Raw genomic sequence first — 24,090 nt, 5'->3', positions numbered from 1 at the left:
ACTTTACAGTGACACGTGTTATGGTGGTGCAGGCACGCTGCAGGCCAACGATGGACAATCTTAAGATCTTGCTGACAAGATGCTAAAATAGATAAAAGAAGAAGGCAGGGTTGGAGACAAAACAAGCCAGGTGAATATGATGAGCAAGTACAAGTGATGTAACTTTCTGCAAGTTTAGAGCCGTAATCTGTCCTTTAGTATTTTGTTTTCTCTGTGAAAAGAATTCTGCTCTCTCAATCGATGACCTCACCTGTAAATTGTGAGAGGATTTTTCTAAAACGGGGTTTGGGTTTTCAGTTACAACCACTAGACATTCAGGAGATGCAGAATTGCACATAACAGCAAAAGCCAAGTTACTTTAATTCTTTTAAAATTTTCTAGAAGCCCATTGTCCCCTCCGTTTTTACAGAAAGTTGACTTTAGCACTCAGCTGTTGCGATTGTCACATGCTTCAAGGTTTTCCTTCCTGATTGCATCACTAGGTCTCGCTCCTCTGTGGTGACTGTGAGTCATATAGCACACGGGTTGTCAGGAACAATAAGTTGCCACAATGATAAGCTGCTTCTCTCTGGATATCCTTTAAGCTCTTCCTGACTGGGAAGGATGGTAGTTTTTGTTGTGTGTGTGCGCACTGGGGTGTATGTGGGAATGTTAAGGGTGTGTGAGGAAACAGCTGGACCTACTAGTAGAAACATACACGGAAACACAGAAATACTCATTCAACATCCACACAATTGGTAGTGATTGTGAGGTCATTTATACGCCTGTACAGAAACGTGTTAATGTCTCCCTTCAAACTAGAGTTACCTCGACTGATTTAATAAATAGATTAGGTGATAGATAGAGAATTGATTGCCATCTATTTTGATAATCGATTCATAATTTTAATCCTTTTTTAAGCAAAAATGTCAACATTTGGGGGTTCCAGCTTCTTGATTGTAAGGATTTGCTTCTTGTCTTTGTCATCTATGATAAGAGAGTCTTTTGGATTGAGACTGTTGGCTCACTGAAGGAGCAATCTGAAGATATCACTTTGCGCTCTGGGAACTTGTGATGAGTTTTTGTTCATAGATGAAACAATGAATGATAAATCATGAAAATAATCAGTGATGAAAATAAACTATTTTTGATGGGATGCTTGGAATTGTACCAAGATTTACCGTTTCCATGAAGTAAAAAGAGACAACTTATAGTGAACTCAACTCACTTTAATCACTCCATGATTGTGTCTTAATTTCTTCAAAAAAGCTCAGAATTGAAACTAATTTAAAAGTTATACTAGTTGGTCTTCCTGCCACTTCGTCTGTGCTCTTAAGGCCTGAAAGCACTGCGAAGCGAATAAAAACATCATATGAATCTCCTTGCGATATCATGTGATAGTGAAAAGACTGCAATTTCCCAAACAACCAACAGCCACAGACATCGACAGAAAATGTAATTTTATTGTATTTATCGACAAAGAGTTACTGACATCTGTAGTGTGAATAGTTCTCTATTGTTTTTGTCGTTTCTTCACACTGTCCTGAGCGTTACATTTCCGGGTCAATAAAGCACTAGTGGTGTTCACGGCTTCAGAAATTATGCACCGTTTTTGCTCTTTTCGTGCAAATCCGAATGATTTCTATGCATTTTGCATGGTAGAAAGAGAGAGAGAAAAACGAGCTTGAATGATGGTAAAAGCAAGAGAGAACGCAGTCAGAAAAGACAAAGGAGATCAATGGAGAGAGTAGAAAGAGTACAGAGGAAAGAAGAGGGCAAGAAAGGGCATCTATGAGGCCTAGTCCCTGCAGCAGTTTTTTCTCCTCCTTGGTGGTCTAATTATCCGGAGTCTGTATAGATCAGTGAAGCCTTCCACTATAACTGTGCTGCAGGAGAGATGGTGGTAATTGGCCTTATTCAGGTTCATCTGGACCTCTGCTGTTTAGAAGTTTATGAATGAAAGCTCAGCTGCAGTACGAGCACCGAGTCTCTTTGATGTCAGAGAAGAATTTCCTATAGTCGATGGAATGACTCGTCTGAAATGAAGTATGCTCGCTCGGTGGTCAGAGCAATCAGGACGTGGACAATTGCACGGGAATGCATGCACTGCAAGGACACACGCACACACACTAACTCACACACACACACACACACACACACACACACACACACACACACACACACTCACAGACTCCGACACACTTGGTTTCAGCAGAAAGTTGTGACTTCTGGAGCTGTGCCACTGTCCCCCTGCTGGACCCCACATCCTGACAGGAAGCTTGTCCTTCCTTCACACACACTCATGTGTATGTGTGACTGAGGGAGAGAGGCGCTGAGACACTCCAGGCTACACATTCGGACAGCCACTAAATAACAGTGATAAGGAGATGAAGAAGGATGAATAGAATTAATTACGCAGACCACAAACAGAGGGAAATGGTGCTTAAATTACACCAGAACCTCTAAATGGAGAGATCTGACCCCGTGTGGAGGGCCTGGCATCCCAAAAGCATCTCTGCATGATGATTATTGTTATCCATTAGCTTCAAGCAGAACTGACATGTGTTCCAAGATGGCTGTGGGAAACAGATTTACAAGGCTAGAAGTCAACTTAATCAGATTCGAACAAACTGCAACAACAACTTGCTTTGAAACTAATTGAACACCAGTGAAAATGTTCATGCTGATGACCAGTAGTTCAATTCTCACCGTGCTACAGTGATGTAGAAGTGAGCTCAGGGTGTAGATCATCGTCACTGTTGTGTGTTTACAGGTAACATCAAGCACAAAGTGCAGCAGGTCTGTCATGATAACTGCTTGTTGTTAGATGATATATTGTCCCAGGAATAATTGCAATAAACAATGTTTTTCCATTGTAAGACAATTTTTTGCCACTGATATTTTTTGCCATAACATAATCATAAAACATGTACACCCTTTCAAAGATTAATTCATTTTTAGTTCTTAATAATATTCAGACATAGAAAATAACATAACAGGAATAACAGGAACATTTTGATAACCAGCTCTTCCCATAAAAGACACCTTGGCTGATTAGCTGCAGTGTTGCATCAATCGTCTCAACACAGACACAACGCAGCAGCTAAATGAACCTCTTTCCTCCTCAAAGCTGAAATTCTTTCATCATCAGCCTTGTTTGTTGAACTCTCCATGACAGCAAAACTCAGTGAATGAGCTGTTGACGAGGTGAGGACGGACCCCAGGGTCCTGTGCCGCGAGATGCCTGACCTTCTGGATGTCATCAGCATCAGTTGCGACCACTTTCCTTTCCATGATGGATGTTTTGTATGGATTTGTGTTGCAACCCCCGAGGCTCGAGCCTGACAGGCCCGGAAGCATGGAGGGCCTCGCTCGCTCACACACACACACACACACACACACACACACACACACACACTTGAGGCTCTTTTTCCTTTGCTGTGACAGCGTGTCATTGAACGGTCAGATGTGATAGAAGGGGTCAAAGCACAGCACAGTGACAGTGACTCTCTGAGAAGAACTCTGCTTGTTTCCCTTCCTGTTGTGGTGCAGACATGCTGTGATTGCCTTTCAAATAAAGCAAAGACTCATCAAAGCCCTCTGGACTAACTCCAATCAGCCATCCATTTGATCCACAGTCTGCATGGCTCCACGGCCACGGTCCAGAATATCTTGCCCAGAGTGCAGCTTCTGGAAATTGGAACACTGCTGTCCCTCATTGTTTTCTATAGAAAATCAGTCGGCCTAAACAAATAAGCTTCCAAACCTGACCCAGCTTTGTCTATTAATCAACTATATATCCATTGTGATCATAGTAGAATAAAACTTTATCGGCTTACTGGCATCACTGCTATATTTCAGTGTTCACCCTGTCAAGTGCATCATATGGCACATCTCGTGCATCTCAGTTTTTAATGACATAGGCAGCAGGCAGTGGTGATCTGGGCTGAGATGATGACAGTGAAGGTTGCTGTCACATAGCGCATCATAATAGTAACAACAATACAGTTTTTCTTACTGTCGACCATTGAAAAAACAAAAGTGAATCCTCTGTGCCAAAGTGTTGAACTAGGTGACATGTTCCTTATTATGTTGAACAAAATACTGTGTCTCATACTCCATCCTCGTACTATCAGTAGAGTCGACAGATGCATAGAACTCTGTATATTCACAACTAAAACTGTTTGTTTTAGTTGTTTAAGAGTTTAAGTTTATTTAAGACTTATTTGCTATTATAAGTACATAAGGATCGAATATAAAAATAAAATTGAAGTTTTTGGATGCTCAATTTCCAGTCAATTTAACTTCAAGCTTCTCAGGGCGAGAATTTAAATACTTAAAAAATGATGCTACTTTGGCTCTGATGTATCTACTTCTTTGTGCAGTAACTTTAGGCAGATTTATAAAGCTGCATGTATGCATAGTTCTGCTTTATAAATCTTTGTAATTTTATAAAAATTGTGTTTCTGGGTGTATGTGAATGGGCCTATTTGCTATTCCCACAGGAAGCCTTAAATGGACTTTAAAAAAAAGTTTTCAAGTATTACTTTTAAAATGAAAGTTAAAATCCATTTATAACTCGTTTTACAAGAGAATCTTCAGCATTGGGCTTAGTTATGCCACCTGTTAGGAATGCTGCTACTAAGTAGAAAACTTTATTATAAGATCTATTCTCACAAAGAGGCTTGTGACTTGTATTGACTTCAGTAGTTCTGTGGATGCTGGCTTCAAACTTTTCAGGCTGTCTTGCAGTAGACTGCACATCCAGATAAGTACCAGTTGTTATGGCGGGGGCATAGCTAAGAGGGATGACAACAACATTAGCAAACATGATGCCTTTAAAGTAGCACATCTTTAGCTGCGGTCGTGTTATATCATACTACTGTGACATATTTTATTGATGTAGCATTTCAACTGGAGTGAGACTGATTTTATACTGATCACAGTGTCCAACCTGGTTCATTTCCGCTACTTTTTTACAGAACCATAAAGCAGCAAAACACGGCTTTAGTTCTGTCATCTTCCATGCCTGGTACCCTCGGATGCTAGACTCTAACCCGTGACATTTCACCAGTAACAGTGGAGTCGCACAGCTTTCATCTTGACAGGATGGATGTGAAAAAACAGAGAGGAAAAATGCCAAAAGTGCAAGTGGTCAGAGGTTTCTTCAACCAACAAAATATCCAAATGCCAGTGTTCTTTTAATGTGCGGATGTGGGCGTCTTCAACCTTGATTGACCTTGGAAGCCGCTGAGCCTCAATAACCGGCCTTCACTTTGATACAAAGCTGCATGTCTATTGTTGGTTTGTTCCCTTTCTCTGTTTCTGGAGCTTTAAGGTGAATGAAAAGGAGCTTTGTGGGGGTTGGTTGTCTGTGTGGTCGCTGTGTGCTCAGGCTCCTGCGTGGTGAAACAACGTAAAAGGCCCATGGGATAGTGGTGGGATGAAGTTTATTCACCACCCCTCTGTCTTCTTGTGAAGTCTTTCACGTAACTAAACATGATTGTAGTTTTAGGTTTGTTACCAAATGTGAAGATGGTTTTAAGAATACAAAGGTAAGGTTAGGCCAAAACTTGAATCTGATCTTATTCCCAGAAATGTATGTAAAATTATCCTTCATGCCGATCCCAGTCCAGCCAAAAGTAAATCCAAAGCTGATGTTGAACCACTTGGCATACAGGTATGGTTCTGGCTCTTTTGAAAGCTGTTGTTTTCCCCCGAGCTATCAGAAGCGCCGCGCATGCTTCTGGCATTAATCTATTGGAGTTTGAACACACTGAATTATTCATTTATTTTTCTTGCCTACATTTCTTTATGCAAAAATAAGCCTTCAGATGAGATGACCTGTAACTGCCCCTATTAGCTGGAAAACAAAGTGGGTCTACATCATATAGTCGTACATAGTTCAAGTCCAAATTCAATATCACTGAAAATGAACACTTAACACATATTCTTCTAAGGAAATGTCCACGAGACCTGAAAATCCCCCTAATTGAGGGTGACAAGGGCAAGTGCTCATTATAGTTCTTTATTTCCATATTAACATTAACTTTTTGCATATAAAATAGCCAAAAATAAGAGAATATGTGGGACAACAGCCTATTCAAAGAGCAAAACGCAGACATCTACATTAACTGTAATCTCATTGGCTACATGATGCATCAATCTTCTGAAGGCTGGCATGTAAGTGATTGAGGAGAGAAGAGAAAAAAGAGAGAACGTGGGTCACTTGTTTTCACAATTGTTTTAGGGCAGGCATATAAGCCATGCGCTTATATCAGCTGTCAATCAAATGGCTGCCATTTCAGGATCTCTGGTGTAGAGGGATAATGGAGCTGAATGTTAACAGTTTAACACTATTACCTATGGGCAAATCAGATAACATTTACAGATGGCAATCAGCCTTGTTAATCTGTCCTCTCAAATCAATTTTGCGCCGGCACAGTCTTGAGCTATTAGCTCGTGACATCCCCACCATCAGTTTGTATGGTTATGTAAAGTTCTGAAGAATTCTTTTCATTGAGGAGGTATTTATATTGTGGGCTGAGAAGGCTTTTGAAGCACTTTAAGAAAAGATATTTTTTTCTTTTAAAGAAGGATGTATTAAAGATTGCTTCATAATTGTCTATGATGAAATTCATGCTCTTTCAAAAGATGCTGTTAAAGGGCTGACTGACTTTAAAAGAGTACATTCTTTCATGATTGTTGCCCTGGCACAAACGGGGTCATAAATGACAACAAAAAAAACAAAATAAGCATTGATAAAAACCATCGGTTTCATCATCGGCTCTTGGCCAAATTGTTATTTTAAACATCAGTAACCCAGAATTTCACAAGCTGCAGTTCTGGGACTTTATGGGCAATGGGTAATGCCTGCATGTGGTGAATGGTTAATTTCATGTGTGTGAGGTTTTAAAGTATCTCTGCCATGAATAAGACGTAAAGCATGTATAAAGTGATGCATATGCAGCTGCAGAATCCCCTTTAATGTCCCTTACTGCTGCCTTCATCTCTGCTCTTGCTTTCTATCTCACTTTTCTGTCTGTTTTTGCCTCGCTGACTCGGCTTCTCCCTCTTTTCTGCTGGGGTGGGGTCACCACATGCACGGACTGTTTGTTTGGAGTTGCTATAGAAACTCATGCGAGTGTGTGGCTGTTTGTGTGAATATGTGTGTGTGACGGGGCGGCAGTTCTGCTTCATGCGTAATGACCTCATCCAGACACAGACCCCGACATATCGAATCCGTCTGCTTCCATGGATTGTGTAATGGATAGTCCCCAGCACACACACACGCACACACACACACACACACACACACACACACACACACACACACACACACACACACACACACACACACACACACACACTGGCTCCCAGTGTTGTGCCTTGTTGCCTGACCACAGAGGAATCATGAGGCCATATGCTCATCAACAAGTGTACAGCTCCATTTGACAACAGGAACAATGTGTGATTGCTCAATAACTTCATTTCATATCGTGCATAAGAGGGGAATTAGATTTATTTGAATGGGGCTCTACATCAGGCCTCTTTCTAGAAAAGGGGAAAGAAAGTTCGCGAACTGACATTGAACCCTCGTGCTTCAGGGCTCTTCATCAACTGTGTGTGCTGTATTTTTCAGTGTTTCGTGTTGTTACAAACCCTCCCCTACTCCCACCTTATCACCTGGGCTGAAGCACTTGACGTTCCTCAGCTGCTAATCTCGGATAGTGTGAAAATGTGGAACGCAGCCCAACTGTCGATGTGCATTTATTACAGCTGAGAGTCAAGTCAGTGGTAAGAAATCTTCTCTGTGTGGAAAGGAATGCTGCTTTCTCTGAGGGAGAAAACATTTCCGGATGATCTATTTTCCCCTAAAGCATAAACGTATGCAGTTATTAAAGGCCTCATTATTGATCTGCCATGTGACTGTGGTCTTCCATGAAAACAGGCTGTATTCACTGTAAAAAGGGCATATTCAGAAACACTTCCACAATCCATGCTCGAGTTAATGGATCCCAGCTTGGCTCCTTGGTTGTTGCCATTTGTCTTTCTTTTGCATAACTGTGCTTGATAAAGCTGAGAAAATCGGTTACACTGGGCTACACATGACTACTGATTGCATTATATGCAGCTTTACAAGTCTGCTTTCAAACTACGGACATTTCATATCAGAATGAAGAACAAATAACTGATTTGACTCAATCTGTTTGAAAACCAGTCCAAAGGTTGTTGCAGGAAGTCAGAGAATACAACCAACATGTGTCATCTTTAGACAATGTGTAGTGCAGAAATCCCCCAAAGCTACGATTGTGCTGCATTAATAATTTTCCTATCTGTTCCCACATGTCAGTTCAGGCAAAATGTGTGCTCACCTGGTGTAGACAGGGCTCAGATTGCTCTGAAGGGATTGGCATAGAAACCATTTGCCTTGGAAATGAACCGCTAAGCTTTGTGGCGCCACAACCTCGCTTCCTTGAAGCCACAGTTGTTTGTTTTCAGAAGTCTTTTAAGGGGCATCAAAGACAAATTCCCTTTTATTATTTGGTGCATCCGATGTGTCTTTTTTATTCCTCAAAATACAAAGTTAAACTCCTTCAGATATAAAATATCTGCTGTTTCTGTTTCAGTGACACACCGTCCTCTTCATTCCTCAATTCTGCTACTTTTGCTCCTGAGACTGCCAAAATAACTCAATTATCTGCTGAAAATCCAGGACAGAAGCATATTCTTGTCCTCTACTGCAGGGGAATATGTGTAAGCTACTGCAGCAAAGAAAGGGATATCTCCAGGGGGTTTGTAAATATAAAAAACTCTATAAAAGGTTCCTCTGCACCACTTTTGTCCTCACAGCCAAAGGGAAGTTGCAGTTATTGGATCCTGTAAACGGGATCTTAATCATACAGCTCAATGTTTGTGATAAAGCAGTCAGACATAACTAAACCAAATTCAAAAACTTCCCTGAGAATTATCATGTTTTTAGGTATTCAATATGAGAGTAATCCAGTGATAGTTTCAGTAGACCCGTTGATGCTTTGCAAACAGGAACTTCTAATAGCTATTTAGGCATATTTTTAATTGCCAAATTTGCCTAAATGTAAATATTAGTTAGGTTGGTGTTTGTGTATGATTAGGATGTGTGAGTAATGTAGGCATGCAAGGTGGCAAACTTGCTCGCAGCCTTCTAACTGATTTAATGATTAATAGTGAAGTGACTGACCATTGACTGCAGATGTCATTTAGAGTGACTGTCGGCTAAAGCAAGACTAAAAACTGGTGTGCATTTGAGCAAACCAGCTCAGTATAGTATGTTTATCACTGGTCAGTTGTGCTTATGCTGTGTGTCTTTGTTACTGAGCCCTACCTTGTGATTAGAATCTTAACCAGTTACCTTGAAAACCTTTGTAAAGTGTTTTTGTTTGTAGAAACCATCGGGGCATAATTACAGACACAGAACCGTGGAGTCAACAAGGATCCATGTGGTTTTCTCAGCCTTTCTCAGTCCGACATCGATGCCAGTAAGAGCTTTGAGAAAATGTCAAGTAATTCACACCAAAGCTAATTCAGCGCACAGCTCTCCTGTAAAAATATATTGTGTTGTGTAGCCATGGAGCGGCTCGGACTGCTCTGCTGTTTGGCTCCTGCCCGACTATAAAGCCAGCGTCTGGCAGTGAGGACATACGGTAGCAGTTAGCAGCTGCGACACCCGGCGAAGGATTGTTTTTGTTTGTGTGGTTAGAGCAACGGGGTCCTGTTTAACTGTGTCTATGGCTCTGTCATTACCGGCTGTAATTACAGGGTGATTAGCGGCCAGCAGTGTGTGTGCATCTGTTTTTATTCCTGCATTTCACGTGGGGTTTGTTTGTGTAATCCTTTCCTAAATTGTCCTTAATTGCTCTAACATCAATGTCAGAATCACTTTACTGAACAAGTCCAATTAACCTTAGTGTAACAATGATAAATTACCTGTATTCAGTTTTGCTGTTTCCATCTCTATGTTAAGCTAAGCCAAATGTCTCCTGGCTGTAGCTTCATACTTAGTTAACATTCCTATTAGTATTGTGATACAAGTTTTAGCCATAGTTTGTGATATGTTAGGGGTATGATGCTTCATCCTGTTAGCTGTTTTAATTTAAGACCACGTACCAACCATTGATGGACATGTATTATGTGTCTAGAAATTTGAATCTCTTTTTGCACTTACATGCTTTTGTTTCAACGTTTTTACCAGCGCCCACCCTTCGCGGGATCACAGAATGACTGGTGTGCTTTGAATTGCTAACTATTGCTATTCGCTGCTTAACGGCATTGACTGATGCTCGTTATTGCGTCCAGGCTTTGGACCTGCAAACACACACGCAGAGACATGCGCGCACACACATTCTCCAGGTTTTGAAGGTCATTGGCTTTTTTCATGCTACACGCACAGCACCGTTCAGTGCCAAAGATAAAAGTGGGTGATCCCCTCCTTTCACAGCTTTGATTCACAGGAATTGGCCTGTGGGATGTGAAGCTACAAAGCACCTTTTTGTGTCCTTAAACTTTGTGTGTGCCGCAGTAATTTGGCTTTCATGTCACAGTTTGATTGAAGAGTCATGCAAATGGCTGCCAAAGGTGGACTTTTTGATAGAATTTGTTCTCATCAGCTTCAAAACTGTCACCTCTACTTTGAACTTCTAGACTGCCCCACACTCAGTTACAGTTTCATCTCCTGCTGCAGGGTGTGTTTGTACATTTTGGACTAAAACCTCTTGCTCCTATAAGATCTGTTGTTAATCTTTGCAGGTCATTGCCCTTATTCTCCTTTCCTTTTTGAGACTCATTCTAGATTTGATAAAGTAAAATAAACATATTATTATTGTGGAAACATGAAACCCTGTATTTGTGACATCATTGTAAATGATTGTCCTCCTTTTCTGTTGACTCAAAATGTGTATGGTGTTCTCCTGTCAAAAGGGAGTGGTGGAGGTGCGTTTGTGTGTGTATGAGGTTATCTGATATGGTGAGATTGCTCTGGGAATGACGGCAGTCCACAAGTATGGCAGGCTCTGTTTGGAAAGGGTCTCCAAATGTGATATACAGCACAGATAAAAATACGTCATAGTGCACCTGAGACCTGCCTGGAAACCTAACCCCTGTGCTTTACAACAGGCGTTGTCAACAGACCTCAACACCATAAATCCACTGGATATTCTAGCTCTTGAAATACTGTGATATTTTATTTTCAGTGCAGCTCCCCCCCGCATTTGTTCCAGATATGCTGAATTGAAATGAGATGCAGCACTGTAAACTGGAAGGTAACACATTCCCTGAATTCTTCTACTGCCCATTTGTGCCAAAACACAAAAAACTCAATTGTGCCTTCATTAAATATTAATAGGAGCGTGTGTCAATCAAATTAGTGACCTTCTTTTTAGCAGGAAAGATAAGAAAAGACAATTACTACATGAGGAAATGTCACATGTTGTCAAGTTACATGTAGAGAGGTGTTGTCCATGGCTGGTCCGATGGCTCACGAGACAAGAGATTGGAGTAAATCTGGGAAACAATGTGTACATTGGATTTTATTGCTGTCACACCGAAAGAAATCAGTGCCATGATTCAAAATACAACTAGTTTGATAAATATAATAAGTGCCATTTGCAAGTTCATGTTCTTTTTTGTGATCAGGACAAGAAATAGTGAAAATTAATTAATCGGTCATTATTATTAGCTTATTTTCAGGCATGATCTTGATTTTAGTTATTAACTTAACAGGTGGGACTTATATGCTAAATTATCATCCATGCAACAATTTCCTATTTCCTGTCTATTTTCAAAATGTCCTCCAGGCAAACACTGTATTTCCAAAGCAGTCTGTTGCTGAGGTGCTCTTCTTTCAACTTGACCTGGAATAGCACATTTGACCAAGGTGAAGACTGGGCGGTGACTTCCCATTGTCACTTCCAGGCCTTGTTTCATCCCCAACAAAGGAAGAAATAAAAGAATAATGACTTCTCTCTATAAAACATTCACACAAACTTTATCTGTCTGTTATCTCTCTACCTGAACCTAGAAGCGGAGGCAGACATCCCCGGTCACGCTTCAGTGCATCCCTACTATAGTGATTATATACGTGTGTGTGTGTGTGTGTGTGTGTGTGTGTGTGTGTGTGTGTGTGTGTGTGTGTGTGTGTACGCGCGCAATTTCTTCTTGCTAAGTAACACAGCTGCTCCGACAGTGACAGCATTGTTCCCAGCGAGTGCTCCAGGAAGTGAGTCTGAACAGTGCGTTAAACATTAGCTGCTCTCTAAATGCCTCTTTACCCCTCAAACCTGGATTAGCGGCTACTTAGTATCACTCCCATACAAGCGTAAAAACTAGACAGGCTGTTAAGAGCCGGATAAAGAGACGAGTGACAGCTTTACAGGCATTCTGTGTGTGGGTGTACACATTTGTGTGTGTACACAAGGTGATGCGATACTGGACTTCTCAGGGTTAAAAAATAATCAGGAGCAAAGCGAAGTGCACCGTACTGAAACATAGCTGAAAAAAGTTTTGCTGTCATTTGTTTTCCAGTGTTGTTATACAGTAAATGGCAAATACAGTATTATTTAACCTCTTCATGGTTGTCAAAGCTGCAACTATCTGCAAAATCATTCTATCTAGATTGATTGTAAACCGTAGTTTTTAAGTAGAACATTGAGAATTGCTTTGCTGGTGCGCACACTTGATTTGTAGTTTCTGGGTTTGCTTGCTGCTTATACGGCCGAGATTCTCCCGCTAGCCCCGACAGTGAGTTACCGCTCTGCCTGTAGAATTAACATTGTGACGACATCACAGATTGTTAAAATTGCTTTTCTTGGCTCAGGATAACGTCCATGGAAATAGAACGAGTTATAATTGATTTTGATAATTACTAACTGTTGGAGGTGTCCTCTCAACAGTTAAAAATGTGTGTCTTGGTCAATGTGGAAAATGTTTTTGATTTGGGGTTTCAGGGTAATTTTTCTGCTGCAATACTGCGAGAGGCCACTGGGCAAAATTGGAATCAAGGCTGAGCAGCACCGTAGTATCAAGCGCTAAATAACACATTCATATTGTAAACCGACCGTTACGTGACTCATTTGTTATAAAAACTAGCGTTTTATAGCCTCGAGATTGGCACTACGGCCATCACTGGTGACTGCTGCTTTGTTGTCTGTTTAATTCTACGTGGGACCATAATTTACAAAATGGTCATAATGGTGTTCATTCTGAATGTCCTGTAAAATTTAAAACCTCCAGTCCAGGTGAAGTTGGAATCTTCCTTGGCAGATGTGAACGTCTCAGTCTGCTCTGTAGGCTCGCCTGTCCTGCAGGTCGACTCACGATGCAAACATGATGTTCTATGTCATATGTGTCAAACTCAAGGCCCGCGGGCCAAATCCGGCCCGCCACGTCATTTTATGTGGCCCGCGAGAGCTTAAAAGGTATACAGTTGTCTTAAAATAAAAGTCTACACTGCTTTACAGTGTAAACTACATCTCCCACAATGCATGTCGATGACCCGATAACCCGACGTGCATTGTGTGACCCGCGAAAAGACCGCATCCTGCCGCGAGATCCCAGTGTTTCCATATCAGCCTTTGACTAAAGCGGATTTCTAAGAAGTGATGGAGAAGTTGTCCACAAATTAAAAGGCAGACTGCAGCTGCAGCAGAATGTGTTCACCAAAGCTACCGCTAAAAGTGATGCAGCAGTGAAAGCTAGCTTTATTGTGGCCGAAGAAATCACCCGAGCGCCCAAGTGTTTTTTGGAGGGCGCATTTGTGAAGCGGTGCAAGCTAAAGGTGTGTGAGCAGGTGTGTGAGCAGGTGTGCCCCGACCAGAATCAGACTTTTAACAATATCAGTTTGTCAAGAAACACCATCGCAGACCGAGTTAAGGAACTAGCAGACAATCTGAAAACACAGCTGGCCGAAGAGTCACGCAGTTACCTGCTTTTTCGCGGACAACATGGATAAAGCGCATCTGTCCACTTTCATAAGAGGCGTGAAGGCAGACTTCACCGTCAGCGACGAGCTCTTGGATGTAGCTGCCATGCATGGGACGACGACAACGGGCAGGAACATTTTTGATGCGGTGGAAAGGTCCGTGAGTAAAACTAAATTACCGTGGGACAAGTTGATGGGTTAACTACCGATGGTGCATCTGCAATGTGTGGAGGAAAAACGGGCTTGGTTGGATTAGTGAAGTCATCACACAAGAAGTCCGACATGGTCACAGCTTTCCAGCGAAAACTACACCTGTGGAGGTCCCAGTTGGAACAGGACAATGTTGCCCACTTTCCTGTCTGTCAAAGCATCTCAGCCTCAGTTCCTGGTGCTTTTTCATGTGCTCTGTTAATGCCACATATTCAGTGTGTTTACAGGTGTATGTGTTCAAATATTTACTGTAATCAAAACCATCTCTCATTACCTCTGCAAGGCTCTCTGCTTTTGTTTTTCTAAAATGCCACACACGTGAGACGTGTTTTAGCAGCTCAGAATTATTTGTGTGCCATAGTTCTGCCCAACTCAACAGTGACAAAAACATTTTGAACAAAGTTGATGTAATAACTTGTGTGTGATCATATTTGGCTTATCTTTGTTATTAATTTGAAAAGTTTGATCTGTGATTGATGGAGTAATGGTGGGTTTCTTAACCTGATAAATTAAAGGGACCAGTTATAATTACAGAGCAATGTGCTTAAATATATTTTTACATTTATGTAAATGCTTGTTCAATATTTGTACAGTTGAATAAATAATAATTAAATGCAGAGACACTTATTTGTTACAATATTTTACGGAGTAGTTACATTCATACAATCTTACAGTTACAACCGGCCCTTTAACGGCAAGCATAATGTTGATGTGGCCCGGGCTGAAAATGAGTTTGACACCCCTGTTCTATGTGAACTGACAAGCTTGTACCAAGAGTCGCTTTGGAGGCTCATGTGGCTCTAAACTGTTCTCTGGGGATCAACTTGACCTCTCCGTCATGTGGGCAAATGGCGTTTGAAGTAAAAGTAGTCAAAACAAGATTTGTGAAAAAATACTCCTCTTATGTCAGTGGGGTTGCCTCGTAACCATTAACAGAATGAGTTTTATTTTCTCAAGCATTACCACATCTGTCAGTTTCCCACTGTGAGGTATCCAACACTGGTTGGCTATTTTTTTTTTCATGTTCTTGGGAAAAATCTCAGCGGTCCTTATAATGAGCTCAAGTGTTTGTACATTCCTGAACTGTAAGCATCAGTGAACGTGCCCCCTCGCTCCTCTCCTGTTACTGCACAGCGTTTTGGTGGGAAACGCTGACAGAACGCTGATGGCAGTAAATGGATACCCGCGTGCATTTATCCCAGCAGACGCTCTGTTGTGTTTTGTTTTGGTCCACAGCTTATCACAGGGGTCAAGGAGGGATGTCTTACGGAATTGCTTAAGAGCACCGTGGTGTGCAAGCGACTCATTAATGATCCGACTTGATAACAGTTGCGCGGCGACAGCGGAGTATCAAGCACGCATTCAGCCGCCTGGGTTTAGTCTAACCTTGTCTGCGATGTGTCACATGAGTCAACCCGAAGCAATAACAGTAATTTGGGTCTCTTCAGGGTCATGATTTGCTATCGTTAAGAGACAAACCTGCTGTTATCAACCAGTGAGACATAGCTGCTTGGAAAAAGCATTTGTTGCACTCCTCGTACTGGGAAACGGAAGATGCAGTGTGAAGTGTTTCTGACAGTTTTGTGTATCATCTTTGATGGGCAGATACATTTCTTAAGTTTTCTAATATCAGACAGTTTTTCAAATGTTATATTTCAGTGTGTTTTTTCCCAAGCAGAGTAAAAAGATAACTTGGAATGCTTTTGCAACAGGAGTTACCAAACATACTAATGTTAGAGTGTCATTTCTTCATACAGTGACCTGTGTTTACAATCTGTTAAGAAGTGGCAGCATTCAGTGTTGTGCAGGAGCTCTGTTTCCCTGAGTCAGGCCTGGCAGTGACAGCTGGGGATGGTGTGTGTGTGTGGGTGTGTGTGTGTGTTTTGAGTTGTTTATAAAGTGCTGAGTGATGCACCAACATCTAGGAGGAGGGTGGTGTTGATGGTGGTGTGGTGGAGGGAGATCAGTCTCTTTTCTATGCCAGTGTGTACTTGGCATATTCACTGCACTGCGGATGAGAATACTGTGTGCAGACATGGAGCTGCGCAGTACAGAAAAACCCTGACATTATATACGGTTACAGTATAAATATTTAACTGAGCCTTGTAACATTTGCAAAACTATATATAAGACAAGGGAATTAATGAATAATGTCATTCCATTAAAGTCCATGAAAGAAAAGCATTTATTTGGCAAAACAGGAGAACTGAACTATTTGCATTCAGTCATTATTTTGGAAAAGATTGATGTGTTATGCAGAACATTCACAGTTTAGAGAGACACTGTTTCACATTGATTCCAATCAATCAGTAATGTAGATTTTACTGATCAGCTTAACTTCACTCAAACTGGTGAAACCAGTCAGTTCTGATCTGTCGGCATTTGATTGGACTGAAAATATGCGGGCTCTCTCCATCTGTTGTGTATTTAATGACTGTTTAAGAAGAAAGATACTAGGGCTGGGTATCACCAGGTACCCCGCGATACGATACTATCGCGATATTTTGCCCACGATAATGATAATATCACGATACAGCGATTCTGCGATAATCGATATATTGCAAGGAATTTCATCCACGATACATCACGATATCTGTGTCACTGAAGAAATTCTGAATTTATTGACTGCACTGAATCCATTTCACAGGAATTACAAAACATTGTCAATCAATTTCACATGAATGACAGCCAAGTAAACAAAGAGTATATTGCACAGTGTCTCTTCTTAACACACACACTGACTACAACTATCATTAAATATCTATATGTGTGGGTTTCAGAGCTACTTAAACCATTTTTTTTTTTGTTATTTGGTTGTATACCTATGTTTGAATAAAGATAAAGCTGTCCTCCGAAGAGGGGTGGTGGTGGTGGGCCAAAAAAAAAAATATATATATTTTTTTTTTTTACATTTTTAAATATCGATATTTGGCACCAGTGTATCGATAACGTACCTCAAGACGAAATATCGCGATATATCGTAGTATCGATATTTTGGCACACCCCTAAAAGATACTGCAGAAAATGATTCTCAGTGAGAATTAAACTTCTACAACCAAGCTACTTAATACAAACAGGGGTTGTTTAATATAAGTATTGCTCATAATGTAATTTCATCCCCAAGAGCACATTTTTGTCCTTCATGTGTAGAAGAGACTTTGTGGGAAGAGAGTAAGTCATGTGGCAACAGCAGGATGATAGTTCTTGTTTGTTGGTGTGAAGCAGCTGCAGCCCCCTGAGCAAACACTGGTTTCCTCTGCATGCATGTGATGCCATTTAGAGGAATCTGCCTGTTTTACATCGCCGGCATCACCCAGTCTGTCCATGTCTGCGGAATGCATAACACAGTGTGTGTGTGTGTGTGTGTGTGTGTGTGTGTGTGTGTGTGTGTGTGTGTGTGTGTGAGTGTGTGTGTGTGCGCGTGTGTGGGTATGTACGTACGTGTGTGTGTGAGTGTGCGTACGTGTGCGCGTGCACATGTTGGCGTGTGTTTGTGTTCCTTACAAAAGGTCACCACTGTGAAGAATGTGATCAGATGCCATCGAAGTCACAGCCAGGTAAAGATAATGGACGATGCAGTAATGCATCACTATATTGAACATTCTGCAGGCCTCGAGTCATTTTAAACCTGATGAGTTTCTCATCAAAATTACTTTTACGCCCATTGTACTTTATGTGATGACGCGTATTGTCAGAGGAGGGACCTAGTCACTATTTTACAAGTCACAATTAAGTTGTAAGTCTTTGCACTCCAAAGTCAAGACTGTCAAGTCCCAGGTCCTAAACAGCTCTTCAACTTACCATTCTTTGTGCAACTTCACAGGTCAAACGAAGGTGTAAATTGTTACATTTTTGTGTGTAAGTTTTGTCCCTACTCTCTGTTCCCCACATTTAACAGACTGTGATACATGTTTTGCAGAGCTATGAACGGGATGTTGTGTCTGTCATTCCTGTTTTTATTAGCCTGTAGCATTAAGGATTATGGGGCATGTATTGTAGAGTCAATCCAGTCAATGGAAGACGTGCATCCTCTGGACAATATAACTGTCTCAGTAGGTAACTCTGTAATGTAGCTATTGTAACATTTTTTTGTTGACTACCACAGTTAAAGTATTATCTTTGCTATCATTTTTCCGACTGGTGATCAGTATCATCACATTATTTCATCATGGTCATCCTCCTCAACCTTTGTTTGGATCAGTTCAGACAAAGTGGATCTGTGGAATTTAAATTCAGGATCTCTGGGAATGAAAAGCATTAACTAGGCTTGCGTGGCATATTTCGAGACAGGTAAATTATCCGTTATTGGCAGATAAAGAAATATAGCCGATAATACAAAGCCAACTTGCTTTTGTTGACCTAACAAGTGAGGCATCCACACACAGTAGGTGGTAGTATTCACCTTTTAAGTTGTTTTTTGAGCAGCCAATAAACATGGAGAACAACAAACATGCATGTAATGTAGAGCCACACGTGTCATCACTGGTGTGAACGTTTTTTACAAGAACAACACAACGCGAGGGAAAAAGTCTTATCACAGCTCTGGAATCTCAAGCAAATCTTCTCCTACACAGGTGTGCATAAAAAACACACTGGTGAAAATGATTATTCAGAAACAGCCGGTAATACAACATATGAGAATATAGAATTTGTTCAAGTCGTGAAAACTATTGTGTCTTTTTCAGTTTTACGGCTGCCAGCTGTGGTTTAAAACAGTAATTTAGTTCACCTGGTTGTGCCGTTTCAGGTTCACCTCTGAGGTGTTAACTGCCTCCTGTGTCAAGCTGTCAATCATACACTCCCTTTCATTTGAGCTGTTGGCCCAGAGTGACTGTAAGGCTTACTATGCATACCTAAACACCAACAATCACATGTGGGGCAAACACATTATCTCACAAACATTATTCATTTACCCTCGTGTATCACTACACATTTTTTACATTCATTTTGACGTCCTTCCTGAACATGTGTCACCCTTACTCTTACTCTCACTACTTATGGCAGAGAAAACATCACACTCAAACAGCCCTGGATGTCGATATGAGCTGATATCAGGAGGAAATTCAGATTCAGATTTCACAAACAACGCAGGAGTAAATATCAAGTTTCATTTTGGCTGGTTCTCAGCGTCAGTGCAGGTCATCAGATGGGTTTGGTTTTGCGGCACGTTGCCACGGCGTGGTTGCAGTTTCTGGCAGTCATGAATAAGAACATCACGCTATCTTTGCTATCAGGAGATGGCTGTCAGATCTTTATTACCCTAAACCTGCAGATCTTTTTGCATAAACTGAAAGCAACGTTTATGACCGTGACATACTTTTACAGGAGAGTTCGAAGTTAAACATTAATCTTACTATGGGAGACAGTTGTTGATTCTCACACCAACACTGTTTCTTACACTAAGCTGGAGAAGCGAGTATCTTGGATATTGTTGGACCTTTAGTGAGTCAACAACAAGTACATATTACATGTTACATGTTACATATTAGTGAAAGCGAATCTGTGACAATTAAAGTAGCACCACCCATGACTCGACTGACAGGTTGTTGGCACGTTGCTGGCTGCTGCTGGGATTGTTTGTTTGTCTCCTGCACGTATGAACTGTGATTCTCTGGTGGTTCAGTCTTCTGCAGTTCAGCCTTTTATCGACCGGGTTCAAATTGTGCACTTTGTTTTTAGGTCGTGCATCTTTATTTCTTGCTTTAGTGGATCAGCATGTGGACAAATTTCCCTGTCCTCACTATACATCCTGTACACAAAGTCAGATTTTTCTTTACTTTTTACCCCATATACTGAGCTTTTCATACTTAATGGGGCAATTCACACCAAATCAGAAACAAACAAACATATTTTTCCCTCATGTTTTTAATCTTACCTGTTATGCTATGTACCTATCTAGATTGTTATAGTGTGGTTGCAGAATTCTGGAGTTGTCTGCCTTCTCTCGAATATAATGAAGCTAGATGGCACTCGTTTGTGGTGCTCAAAGCGCCAAAAAATATATTTGAAAAACTCAACAGCAGTGTCTCCTTCCAGAAGTCACGACCCAGTTACTCAAGATAATCAATCAGTCCTTATTGTGAGCATTTTCATGTAAGAAATTTTTTTTCCTTTTACCGAACTGAAAACATTAGTGTTGCTAAGGTAAGCTAGACAAACGTTACCTTGCCAACACTAGGTGGATAAAGTTAAGGTTGAGCCAATGTTAAAGGTGCTAATGTTAGCCAACATTAGGTTGTATGCTGGGCACATACTGTAAAACTCAGCCTTTTAAAAACAAATTTCAACATAAAACCATGATTGACGATCATTTTGGACCAGACAAAATTTTTAAATTGTTAATTTGCAATCAAAATAATGTTTTTAAGGAAAAGAGATACTTTTGTACTGCACTTGCAGATGTGTTATTTTTAAAAAGTAATGTCAACTTGGAAAGGTTAGCAATGTGACCTTAATACTACCGTTTATTTGCAGTACGGTTGTTGGGTGCAGTCTGGTTTTTGATGATCTAGAGAATCTAGAGAAGGCAGACATCTCTATGGCTGATATCTCCAAAACTTGCCAACTCACACTAAGAACAATCTAGATGGAGAAAATAGTATGACTGAGAGGATTGATTTTGGAGTGAACTGTCACTTTAACGGTCGCTTTTCCCAGAGATCCTGTGTGGACAATCGAAAAATCATCCTTTAAACACTGTAACATGTAATTAGAAATGAACAGAAGTTAGTTCGAAAGTTTTGAAGAGTTTTGTCCCATGATATACATCATGTCATGTTGGTATTATTTCTCAGAGTGAGCACAAAGAAGGCTGAAAATGAGCTTTGAGTGTGGGGTTTTGCTTTTGGTTATGAAAGTGTCCGCTGGCTTATATAGAAAAGCAATAAGTTGGTCAGAAGTCGCAGCTTTGGAATCCATCAGCAGTAAAAAGTATCAACAGGAATGGATGAAAAGAGGCCAGATTTATATTGGAGTTTTGCTTTAGGCCAATCAATGAATCACAAACAGTCGTCATGTGGCTCGCCCTGACATCTGAGGGCCGTTTTACTGTGACAATTTGATTTTAAAATCCTGGTTTTGATGATGTTCTCTGACTTTTGGTATTTGAGTTGTGACAGAACCAGATAACACTGATTCTGATGGGCAGACGTGCCTATAAAGGCCAAGCAGTGGTGTGTGGCTGCAGTTACGCTGCTGCCAGACGAACTCATAAACACTGACCTTTAGTACAGTCGCCCGGAGGGGTGACGGGGGGGGGGGGGGTGAATGAGGGGCAGAAAGAGATAGAAAGAGAGAGAATGGATTGTGGAATGTGGGAGAGAGAGAGCAGAAAGTGAATGGATCAAAGAAAAAAGAGGGACAAGAAAAAAGATGACTAGACAGAGAGAGAGAGAGAGAGAGGGTGAGGGAGGAGGAGGAGGAGGAGGAGGAGGAGTAAGGGTGATTAGTGTGTGTGTGAGCCTGAGCTCTGATTGGTCTAGCAGCCTGAATCTGTGTGTGTGTGTGTGTGTGTGTGTGTGTGTGTGTGCACACTTCTAGCCAGTGGGCGGGGGATTAAGCCTGCATCACGTGGTCCCTTTAGCTTCTTTTCCACACAAACACACCCTCATTCGCAGAGGGCACACACACAGTATATCCTCTCACACACACACTCGCAGCTGTTGATACTTCTCTCTCTCTGTCTCTCTGATGAACGCCGGGGCAGCCGAGGAGCAGAGCCCGCAGGAATCTGGGAGAATCTGCTGTCTGTTGGCAGCTCCACCACAGAGCATCTGTATGGGAATTCAGGACGCACAAGTGAACCGACTGGTTTTCTGATCGCAGCCTGCCTCTCACTTTCTGACGTTCACAGCCCTCTCGTTCTCTCTCTTTCTCTCCCGTCTGTCCCGGCTTCTCTCTGGGACTCGATATTGGAATTTGAGCGCAGACGGGGAGCGACAGGGAGAAAAATAGAGACATGTGTTTTGCCTCAGCTGCCTACTACTACTGCTGCCTGTTCTCTCCCATTCACTGACCAAGGAGGAAACACAAGGTTGGTTGGGCTTGGCTTATTTGTTTACGTGCTGGTTTCGTGTGTCATTACACGTGATTGGACATTTGGATTTTGTTTCCTCCGATGTAAATGTAGAGACTAACCCACGCCTCCCATTAATTTTCTACTAAAAATCCAGGCCGCCCTCTCTGCTTGTGTTCCCACCAGCTGCCAAAGTCCAAAGATCACCACCCCCTGAAACTGATTTTGTAGTTTTAGGGGAATTCCATGTTAGTATGGCTGCTTTGGCACACACACACATACTCCTGCACTATAAACATGCTTGGCAGTAACAGTGCAGTGAGTGTGAGCACCAGGGCAGATTAGCTGTGGCCATTATCTCTAATGTGTGCAACAGTAGACGCTCTATGTGAAGAGTGAGTAGTTTAAGGTCACTGCAGCCACGGGGACCCTTCAGAATACTTTTTTACTTAATAATTTAAAAGGAGCTGTTGTAAATTGAACACAAATACATTTTTGGCGTGCTGCAACCTGCAAAAAAAATCTGTTATAAAATGAAGTTGCACAATGAAACCAATACCCCCAAACTACAACCAGCCACTGCCTTGTGACAGTTACATGCAAAAACACTGCGTGCTGGCGCGTCCGTGGTCTCAGAGGACGAGTTTTCTCTGTCTCATAGTAAAGCCGCCGGAGGATCAGTAAGCTGCTGAGCATTTGGCTCACACACCGTCCTCCAGATTCACTGCTGGATCTGTCATGCAGGCGTGTTTGGACACACCTACTCCTCCGTGTGTGTGTTCGTGCAGGAGTTGGGTCACTTGTGTGCTCACTGTGACATTTACAGTGTGTGTGGATATAATTAGCCAACGAACAGATTCTTTCCTGGTATTGTTGCCGTCGGGGTTTGTAACACAACCCAAAAGGCTGTGTGTCTATTTTTAGGGGTGGCAGCTCGTAGAAACACAAGCAGCCACGCTTTGAAGCTTCCCCTAGGCAAGATAAAGATATGAGGTGTGTGAGTGAGTGAGTGTGTGAGTGTGGTGGTGTTTAGTGGGCAACAGCGTTATTTTGGCGCTTTTGTTGACAGAGTCTTTCTTGCTTGCATGTCATCTTGACCGTTGAAAGTTTTCAAGGACATAAAACAAGTGTATTTTGATAAAGTCAGGGAGAGAATGACGGACGGAGAGCCACCCAGAGACATAGGACCATTCAGAGAGATGGAACGACGGATACTGTCAGAGGACTACTGAGGCAGTATGGACGAGCACTCTGTGTTAGAGATATACAGTGAGCTCCCATAACAGAGATAGAGGAGGGAGCTAATTGTGTCTAATAAAAATCAGTTCTTGGACTGGAGTGGAGCGCAGTCATGCATCAAAATGACTTCACTGAGGTTTTACAAGACATTCAGAGTGCGACGTGTGTTCTCACTTGTTTATAAAGCTGCAACAATTGAGTGATTGGTGGAAAATTAATTGGTAAATAGTTTGATAAATCTGTCGATCATTTTCTAGAGTAATGGATTGGTTGTTTGGTCCATAAAATGTTAGAAAATGGTGGAAAATATTTTGATTCTAAAGCCTAAGATAATGTCCTGATGAATGTCCCAAGAGCAGATATATATCAATATTGTGATATGAGACCACGTTGTATCAAAGCATCAAGATATATATCATGTATCATAATACAGCCTAAGAATGTGGTATTATTATTTCAAGGCCATTCTGTGCAAAATATTCCCATTTGACAAGCTGAAATGAGAGAATTTGACATGTGACATGAAAACTTTGTGAAAACATACAAAACACAGCAATTCTCGCTCATAGTGGTTCATATAAATAACACGTCAGTTGTTAGCACAGATCTAGGTGGTAGAAAACAAAGTTTATGCTAAAATAAAATGAGCATATTTGTTTTTTGACTGTCATACTACGTCACTTTGGGCTTTATG

General features: G+C 41.4%; 1 protein-coding gene across 9 annotated transcripts in view; it reads left to right on the top strand.

The window, feature by feature from the left end:
• The window catches only part of add3a (adducin 3 (gamma) a), a 112,318-nt gene that overhangs the window by 47,765 nt on the left and 40,463 nt on the right, over positions 1–24,090 (top strand). Inside the window, exon 1 of one of the 9 annotated variants that reach the window (XM_030418630.1) lies at positions 21,733–22,175. The exons of the other annotated variants lie outside the window; for them this stretch is intronic. The gene's annotated coding sequence lies outside the window, so the exon portion shown is untranslated. Of the gene's footprint in view, positions 1–21,732; positions 22,176–24,090 lie in introns of those variants that run through there. 9 annotated transcript variants of the gene reach the window in all.

The sequence above is a fragment of the Sparus aurata genome, chromosome 1 (assembly GCF_900880675.1).
Source record: "Sparus aurata chromosome 1, fSpaAur1.1, whole genome shotgun sequence".
Lineage (NCBI taxonomy): Eukaryota > Metazoa > Chordata > Actinopteri > Spariformes > Sparidae > Sparus > Sparus aurata.
Note: the sequence above shows the minus strand (reverse complement) of the source record. Positions and strands in the feature narration are given on the sequence as shown.